The following is a 10,426-nucleotide window of genomic DNA, read 5'->3' on the forward strand; positions in this document are numbered from 1 at the left end:
ACCGTCACTCCTGACTTTCTAAATATGAGCTCATGAGAAATAAATAAATAAATAAATACAAATCTGAGCTGATGAGATGTTTTCCTTTTGCGTGTCAGTCGTGCGTGACCCATGCATCACTGACTTCCAGACCTTGCCTGCCCTTGCCCATGGCCTCCGGAGCCTTGGCCTTCCTGCCCGAACATCTGTCGTGGGCTGAAACCACAGCAGCACCACAGACCAAAGTTCTGTCTGGGCTCCCACTCGTATGTTCACGCTTCCATTCATCCATCATGCGTAAGTAGTTCTGGCATGCCTACTACATGCCAGGTGCTGTTCTAAGCACACACCAACACAGACAAAAATCTTCAAGGGGCTTATATTCTTTTTTTTTTTTTTAGTATTTATTTATTTGAGAGAGAGAGAGAGAGGGCACAAATGGAGGAGTGAGAGGGGCAGAGGGAGAGGGAGGAGCAGACTCCCTGCCAAGCAGAGGAGCAGGGAGCCCAATGTAGGGGTTCAATTCCAGGACCCTGGGATCATGACCTGAGCCAAAGGCAGAGGCTTTAACCCACTGAGCCCCCCAGGTGCCCCAAGAGTCTTATATTCTAAGGAGTATTCATGTCAGCCCAGGTGCCCTGCTCTGTTTCCATGTCTCTGGTACAGGTCTCCACCAGTGTTTCTTCCAGGCACTTTGTACTGGTGTTACTCTTAGAAGTGGCCTTCTCAGGGCACCTCAGTGGCTCAGTCAGTTAAGCATTTGCCTTTGGCTCAGGTCATGGTCCCAGGGTCCTCAGATGGAGTCCCCCCATTGGGCTCCCTGCTCGCAGAGAGACTGCTTCTCCCTCTCCTTCTGCCTGTCGTTCTGCCTACCTGTGATCTCTCACTCTCTGTCAAATAAATAAATAAAATCTTAAAAAAAAAAAAGTGGCCTTCTCAGCACATTTCTTCCAATTCATCACAAGCTGACATTTTCTTCAAGACTTTCTAACAGTATCTAGGTAGGGAGTAATTCCTGTCTCAACTACCCCCGGACCCCAATTGAACATTTCCTCCTGTGATTCAGGACAAAAACTGCACAAAGTTCTGGGTCATCAGTCCAGATTGTCCCTCCTCTCTAGCAAATGTCCTCTTAAGGAATTTTTTTCTTCTCCGGGATGCCTGGGTGGCTCAGGCAGGTTAGCTTGACCTGCTTTTGGCTCAGGTCATGATCTCAGTGTCCTAGGATCGAGCCCAGCTTCAGGCTCCCTGCTCAGTGGGGAGTTTGCTTCTCCCTTGCACTCTGCCCCTCACCCCTGATTGTGCTCTCTCTCTTGCTTGCTCTCTTACAACACTCTTTCTCTCGAGTAAATAAAATCTTAAAACAAAATTTTTTTTCCTCTTCCATTTTAACCATCTGATAGTTTAACTACCTGATTCCTACCTGGCTCCCCACAGCCATCAAACATGTACTAATAGGTGTGAACCTTCAAAGAAAGGATCTACATCCCAACTTCTAATCTCACATTAGTATTTTCCTACCATCCTTATATCAATTTGTAGATTCAGTTAAGAATGAGTAGACTCAGGGTCTTGGGATCAAGCCCTGCATCGGGCTCTCTACTCAGCGGGGAGACTGCTTCCCTGTCTCTCTCTCCTTGCCTCTCTGCCTATTTGTGATCTCTCTCTCTGTCAAATAAATAAATAAAATCTTAAAAAAAAAAAAAGAATGAGTAGAGAATACCTTTCAACTTCACTAGATAGGGTATAAACTCAAAGTCAGTTTTTTTGTTTGTTTGTTTTAATCTAACTAAGCCCCAGGCCTTTGTGGAGCTAAAAAGTGCTCTGTTACATATGAAATACAATAAATACTATGCTGAAGTTAATTTTTAAAAAAAGCTATCTCAGTATTTTCTGGCTTTTTAAATTAAACTCTTTCTAGTTTTTACTGTAAAAGTAATATGTAATCATTTTTTAATTAGAAAATAAACAGAGGGGTGTTTATTTTCGGTGGTTCAGTCTGTTGAGCGTCTGCCTTTCCCTCAGGTCATGATCTCAGGGTCATGGGATCAAGTCCTATATCAGGCTTCCTACTCAATGGGGAGCCTGCTTCTTCCTCTCCCTCTGCTGCTGCCCCTGCTTGTTCTCTCTCTGGCTCTCTCTCTCAAATAAATAAATAAAATCTTTTAAAAGAAAATAAGCAGAAACACAAAAAATATAAGTCACATTCGACTATCTAAAGTTTATTACATATATATATCTATATATATATCATTAGGTATATAATTATAATTCCATTGCATTTCCTGCATCTTAATTTCCCATCTCTTAAAAACTAGTTTTTAAATTTTTAATTATTACCCCCCAAATCATACAGAAAGACAGAGTATATAAAACAGGTCCCAGTTTTCCCCTACAATACCTTTCTTTTTTCTTTTTTTTAAGATTTATTTATTTATTTGAGAAAGAGACAGAGAGAGAAAGAGTGGTGGGGAGAGGGGCAGAGGGAGAGAGAGAGAGAGAGAGAATCGCCAGCAGACTCCCTGCTGGGTGTGGAGCCTGATGCAGGGCTTGATATCATAACCCTGAGGCCATGACCTGAACCAAAATCAAGAGTCAGACACTCAACCAACTGAGCCACCCAGGCACCCCTACAATAGCATTTCTTTCTTTCTTTCTTTCTTTCTTTTTTTTTTTTTTTTTTAAGATTTTATTTATTTGACAGAGAGAGTGACCACAAGCAGGGGGAGCAGCAGGCACAGAAAGAGGGAGAAGCAGACTCTCTGCTGAGCAGGGAGCCAGAATGCGGGACTCGAGCCCAGGACTCTGGGATCATGACCTGAGCCGAAGGCAGACATTTAACCGACTGAGCCACCCAGGTGCCCCTGTACTAGCATTTCCGAGAGTTAATCACTGCTAAGAGTGACTCTAGATATTTCTATGCATACATAAACCTGTATTTTTAATCATTTTGAATCCGTGGGGTTTTTTGTTGTTGTTTGATTCATAAAATGTTACATTTCTTTTTTTCAACAGTTTTTAAAGGCATATTTTACATATCATGTAATTCACTCTTTCAATTCAATGATTTTTTTGTACAGTTATTTTACTATTTTACATATGTGACCATCACCATATCAGTTAAGAACATTTTTGTCACTCAGTAAGATCCCTCACTCTCAGCCCCCATCTTCTGAGCCCATATCCGGGCAACTATGAATCCACGTCTGTCTTTAGACCTTTGCCTTCTCTGGACATTTCATATAAATGGAATCATACACTATATTGTTCCTTGTGCCTATTTTCTTTCACTTTGCATAAATATATATATGGCATATGTATTACAAAGTGGAAAAAAACATTTATGGATGCTAAGATGAGTCTTACTTGAAAATGATCTCTTATAAGTAAAAAACACAAAAGAAGTTTTATATACTGCTAATGTTAGGAAAAGAACTAACACCAATTATCAGCCATTTCGAATCTGTGAAGATAACTAATTTTTTTTTTCCATACTCCACTCTTCCCCCTAGTGGCCAAGTTGAAAAAAGGATATTGTGTTGGTTAGTCGAACACATCCTGGATTCTTCAAATACTCCTAAGCGGGAGGCACTATGTTAGGGGATTAGAAATATTATTTTTTGTTTATTGGAGGCCTTTTATAAAGCAAATTTATTAGGAGGTATAATTGTTCATTTCCTGCAATTTTTCCCACCATCAAACCTGTCAGCTTCCCCAAGTGCAGGGATTTACTATTGGTGTTAAGAGCTCCAAGTGTGAAGCCAACAACTCAAGTTCAAATCTCAACTCTGTTACTTGCTATTTATGGGCACTGGGGCCAACTTACCCACCCAGTGACTGAATTTCTTTTTCTGTAAGATGAGGATGATAACAATACCTGTCTCATAGAGTTGGGAGGACTAAAGGAGTTAAGGTCATACCCTTGAACCGTCCTGGGATATAGTAGGAATTGAATAAATCTTGTGTATCCTCTGTCTCATGTTTTCTGCCTTCTCTCCTACTAAAATAAATGCCCAAGTCAGCCCTCCCTGTGCTCTGCTCTTATCCCCACCTTTCTTCCCAAGGATTCTGCTTTGGTAATTTTCTCCTCTCTTGCAGCACTTTCCCTCCTTTACTCTACCAGATCATCCCCCTTCCTTCCATCTCCACCACTGCCTCTGTAGTTCAAGACACCATTGAGCACTGATCCTAAGGGAGACAGTTCTGCAGTTTTCCCATCCCTTGCCCTGCTTGTACCTCTCCGGCATACTGTCATCACTCAGCAACCAAAATTGATTTATTTCATGTTTGTTGGAATGGGTAATCTGAATGTTGTACGTGATGGGTGCTGAAAGACTTTCTACTCAGAAATACCTCCCCTGCCGTCAACTACTGATTCTCCATAATCCTTGCTTTCCAGGTCCAACACTTTAAGCATGGGCTTCCCAATTTCGGAGATAGTCTTGACCCAGGCAGAAAATATACCTCAAGTTCATTTTGGGAGTGCTTGGTCGGCTCAGTGTGCAGAGCATGCAATGCTTGATCTTGGGGTCCTGAGTTCAAGCCCCATGTTGGGAGTAGAGAGTATTTAAAAAAAAAAAAAGATGATCAATAAATGTTAAAAATAAAATAAAATAGAGCTCATTTTTACCCACAGGTGGTATCTGGGCTTAATTCTGTTGTCAGCCCTACACTTCTGTCACTCCCACACATCCAGGTTGAATTCTGGTGCCCTAGTGTCTGTCATTTAAGCTGCCCCTTTCCTAATCACCCACCATGCTTCCCTAGGAAGTGTGTGCCTAAACGTTTGCTACAATATATGCTTTAGACACCAAGATCCTCTGCCAGAAGTGCAATCTTTCCTTATTCTGAATATATTGGATTGGGATACTCAAAACACGCTTAGGTTTTGCCATGTTTTCTTTTCTTCTTCCTCTTTAGAGGAAGCTCTCTTTCTTTAGAGAAAGAGAGAGAGCTTGAGTGATGGGGGAAGGGCAGAGGGACAGGGAGAGAGAGGATCTTAAACAGTGTCCACACCCAGCACAAGTCTGATGTGGGGCTCTATCTTGAGAGATCATGACCTGAGATCATGACCTGAGACGAAATCAGGTAGTCAGACACTTAACCGACTGAGTGATGCAGGTGCCCTGTCATTTTTCTTCTCAAAAGGCTGGACTGGGCCTCCATCCTCTATAGCTTACCTGGGTTCCTGCTAGAGTCTAGATGGACCACCACCAACATTGCCACTCACCTCACTGAGTAAGAGCTCCCCACCAGGAGACTCCTGCTGACATTCCTGGACTGGCAGATTTGAACTCCTTGGGTATTGTGGGGAGTGGTGATGCTTATGTCCCCTCAATGCAGACGTATATGATTGGCCAAGTTCCATGGAGCAGATACTGTTTATTTTGCCACAAAAGCAAGGAATAGGTGTGTTCTCTCTCTTAGGCCTGTCAGTCCAAAAACACTCCACATGATAAACTGATTTGGACAGGTTCCATTCCTCTATACTTTAGCGCAGGAGGGCTGTAGGTTTCCTAGGCTAAGTCATGAAAGCAGGGCAAGAATTCAAATGGAGGCCCACATACCATATGTCTACATATGCATAGATTATAAGTCAAGCAGAAAAAAAAGTTTAATAAAATCTATTTTATCCTTCTGCTTTGAAAAATATCCCTTCAGAGTGACAAAATTGAAATATGACTAAAATATGACTAAAAATAGGCAAAATTTGAAAGATGAGTGAATTTAATTATTAGTGCACATCTGGGTGTTCTATTGTGAGTATAAAATAAAAGCAATCATAATTCATAAATTTTTTATATTTATTTCCCTGGTCTTAGTTTTAGCAAATCACTAATTATGCCATTTTAATCAAGATTTTCACAAAACTTGTGAAAACAGTACCTATGATCTAAAAGATTAAAAAAACAAACTAACTGCATTCAAAATATACAAAATTTGAGTGTTTTAATAAAAATATGTAAATTAAAGTTTAATTATTTTCACATATCTTCCCCAAAAGTTTTGTTTTCTTGTAAAATATCTTAAATTATCTATTAAGGCAGAAAAAACAAAATGCTAATTATAATGAATGACTATTACATCTTAAGACTTAAATGATTTTTAAAAGCTAAAGTTTTAATTTTACTTTTAAAAATTTAATTAAGTGGCATTAAATATTTCTAGGAAAATAAAACTACAGTAGTCCCCTTCCTCCCATGGGGGACACATTCCAAGACCTCCAAGAGGACACCTGAAACCATGGATAGTACCAAACCCTATATATATTATGCTTTTTCCTATATATCCATACTTATGATAAAGTTTAATTTATAAATTAGGCACAGTAAGAGATAAACAACAATAACTAATAATAGAACAATTATAACAATATACTATAATTAAAGTTATGTGAATGTAGTCTCTCTCTTCTAAAATGTTTTATTGTACTATACTCACCCTTCTTCTTGTGAGATAATGGAATGTCTACGTGGTGAGATGAAGTGAGGTGAATGACACAGGCATTGTGACAGAGCATAGGCTACCGTTGGCCTTCTGACGATGTGTCAGAAGGAAGATCATGTGTTTCCAGACCATGGTTCAAGGTAGGTAACAAATCGGGGAAAATGAAATTGTGAATAACAGGGGGCTTCTGTAGTCACATTTTTAATGTTAAATATGTATTTGTCCTTTTTAAAAATTCATGTCATGCTTAACACATGTATCTAAACCTATGCAGTAGTCAGGCTCTAAGACGGCCTCCAGTTACCCTCATCTCCTGGTATTCATACCATTTTGTTGTCTACTTCCACACTGAATCAGGGCTGGTCTGCGTGACCCAAAGAATATGGCTGAAAACATGCTGATGACTTCCAAATCCAGGTCATAGAACTCACTGAAGATTCTGCCTTGATCCCGTGGACTCCTTGCTCTGGAGGAAGCTGGCAGACATGAAGTGGTGATGTTCAAGCAGCCCATGTCAAGACGAAGGCCTCCTGCCAACAGCCAGTATCAGCCTGGCACATATGTGGGTACACTATTTTGGAAGTCGATCCTCCAGACCCAGTCAACTTCAGATAACTGTAGCCCCGGACAAGATTTGACGACAACCTCATAAGACATCAAGAACCAGAGCTGCCCAGCCAAACTCCTCCCAAATTTCTGATAATCAGAAATGGTAAGAGAAGATAAATCATTACTTTTTTTTTAATTTTAGGGGCTCCACTCCCAATGATGGGCTTGTACCTATGACCCTGAGATTAAGAGTCACATGCTCTACTGACTGAGCCAGCCAGGTGCCCCATAATAAATCATTATTGATGTTTTAAGACACTATGTTGTAGGATGATTTCATTATGTGACATTAGGGAATAAATACTACCCATACACATACAAATGTAAAAATAGAGGATGCCTGGGTAGCTCAGTTGGTTAAGCATCTCCCTTCAGCTCAGGTCAGGATCCCAGGGTCCTGGGATCGAGTCCTGTGTTGGGCTCCCTGCTCATTGCGGAGCCTGCTTCTCCCTCTCCCTCTGCTCCTCCTCCCTGCTCATGCTGTCTCTCAAATTTGTAAAAATAAAATAAAATAACTAATAAAAATAAAACTAAAACTTCAAAAATGTAAAAATAAAATACATTGCTTTTTATTGCAAAATGTTCTTCAGCTGCCATGTAGAGCTACTACAAATAAAACACCAGTTCGTGAATAGCTTCAGAGGCACAAATTAGAAGAGGAGTAAAAGCAGGAAAAACAAACTTTTGGTCCTACCGAAAACCAGTACTTTTTTCACTGCATTCACGCTGTTGAGAAAAAGGAGTTGACAAGTTAATTAATTTGACAAGTCCTCTCTATTACACAAGGACTTTTGTCACTCAAACCCTCCCCATAGCACAGAGCATTTATCTCCAATGTCACCAGTGGCCTTACACCGAGCTGCTGGCACTCAGAAGCAGTTGGCTTTTGTTTAGAAGACATGGGTCAAGAGATGGGAAGAAGCATTTCCCTGGGGCCTGAATGGTGTGTTACAAGGTGGATCCTTAGGATACGGGTTTCAGAACACTGAACGCTGTGGTCCACGTGGCAGAGGCACTTAAGGAAGTCTTTAACAAATTTTTGTGTTTTTGTGATATGTGTGGTCCTCCAAAGCATGGGGCCCAAAGAAGAGGCTCTCCTTCACCTGGGTCTAAAGACAGTACCACAGGCAGGCCCATTCTGCAGATTCGGTGAAAGAAGGAAGAAGGAACTCTATTTCTGAGTAGGGGTCAAGCTATATTCTCTACTTTATTTTTAATAAAGCTGATGTTTTGAATTCCTCTTGTTTACTCTTAATTTGTTAAGAAGTGGGAAGGAGGAACAGCAACTACCTTCACGCCTTCAACCCCCAATAGAAATGGATGGCCAAACCGATCAAGCCTATTTTCCATGATCTTTGGTTTTTTGATTTAGGTACTGCTAAGTACTATTTCTTCCTCTCTGAGATACCTTCCCTTGGTCTCAGATCTACTCAGTTCTACTGGCTTCCTCCATTTTCTGCCTGGCATACAACCCCATCTGCCATTTAAATTAGGAAAGGCCTGCTACTTCTATGATTCTGTCAGGTCAAGGTGCTTATTCAGTACAAGTTTTAGATTATAAAGTCCCTGAGGGGTGAGCCTGGGTGGCTCAGTGGGTTAAGCCTCTGCCTTCGGCTCAGGTCATGATCAGGCCCCGCATCGGGCTTTCTGCTCAGTGGGGAGCCTGCTTCCCCCTCTCTCTCTGCCTGCCTCTCTCCCAACTTGTGATTTCTCTCTGTCAAATAAATAAATAAAATCTTAAAAAAAAAAAAGTCCCTGAGAATTGGCAAACCATAGGACTTTAGCCATTTCCCAGTTCAGTACAATTAAAAAAATTTTTGACACCAACTTAGGGTTGTTAACTTTTAATTTTCTCAACTAAGGCCATTTTTCTAAAATACCATAGGTTAACAATGACCAACATTTAATAAATATAAGAATTTATTTATGTGGTCCCTCAACATAAAATTTCAGAATAGAGCAGAATCTTTTGAACTAACTCAGCCTTATGAAAAATGTACTACATTGTCCTTGCCTCACTATGATCTTGATAAATCTCAGTATTTGACAGGTAAAGGGTGCCTGGGTGGCTCAGTTGGTTTAGCATCTGCTTTCGGCTCAGGTCATGATCTCAGGGTCCTGGGATCAAGCCCTAGTTTAGGCTCCCTGCTCAGCAGGAAATCTGCTTCTCCCTCTGCCTCACCCCCCACCTTCCCGCCGTTGTGTGCTCTCCCTCTCAAATAAATAAATAAAATCTTTAAAAGTAAAATAAAATAAAAATCTTTAAAAAAAGAAAGAAAAAGAAAAGATTTGGGGTGCCTGGTTGGCTTAGTCAGTTGAGTGTCTGCCTTTAGCTCGGGTCATGATCCCAGGGTCCTTGGATTTAGCCCTGCATGGGCTCCCTGCTCAGCAGAGAGCCTGTTTCTCCCTCTGTTTCCGTCTGCCACTCCCCCTGCTATGTGTGTGCTCTCTCTCTGTCAAGTAAATAAATAAAATCTTAAAAAAAGAAAAAAAAAAAGATTTGACTGTTATAGACCAGTGTTGGAAGCTACTACTTTAGTACAAGTTGGTCATTTCTTTCTAATAGGAAAGAATAGATAGGAGCTTTCTATAGCTAGAAACACTCAAAAGGTTTGATAATGAAGCATTAGTTTGTGAGGTTAATGATCTGGGGATGCCTGGGTGGCTCAGTTGGTTAAGTGGCTACCTTTAATTCCTAATCCTGTGGTGCTAGGATCGAGTCCCACATCAGGCTCCTTGCTCAGAGTGGAGCCTGCTTCTCCCTCTGCCTGCCACTCCCTCTGCTTTGTGTGCTCTCTCAGACAAGCAAATAAATAAAATTTTAAAAATTGTTTTTTAAAAATAAATACAGAAATACATAAATAAAGTTAACAGCCTGAATTTTGCCTAAGGGAAGCAGACCTACTCCTGGGTGAAACACTGGAGATTTAAGGGTAGACAGAAAGCAACGCGCACTGAGGAGGTGGAACGGGAAAGAGACGGAAAACAAGGACTAGAGGGAGCAACCGGAGTACGGGATGTAGAAGACAGACAAGGCTGGCTCTGCTTGGGAAACAAATGTTTTTATACACCCTGAGCAGAAATTATTAGCCTTCACACTCATTGTTGCATACTACTTGGGGACTGGTTGCTCTTGCTCTGGTTCCCTAACACTCCTAACCTTTCTCCGCCCTCGTTTACTTCCGGACCCCTACAGGAGGACTGAGGTGTTTGAATGGAGAGTAGGGGAGGAGTTCTTCCTTCTTTTTCTGAGTTTTCTCTGCCTGCAGAGAACACACAATCCTCTCTGCTCTTCCGTGTATCTGTCTAGCCCCGCAGATGATGAGGTAGGTAAATTCAATTCGGGGGGCGGGGGAAGGGTTGGGGCGGGGCGTGGTAGGTCACCCCTTGG

The sequence above is a fragment of the Lontra canadensis genome, unplaced genomic scaffold (assembly GCF_010015895.1).
Source record: "Lontra canadensis isolate GAN:19392208 unplaced genomic scaffold, GSC_riverotter_1.0 scaffold1, whole genome shotgun sequence".
NCBI lineage: Eukaryota > Metazoa > Chordata > Mammalia > Carnivora > Mustelidae > Lontra > Lontra canadensis.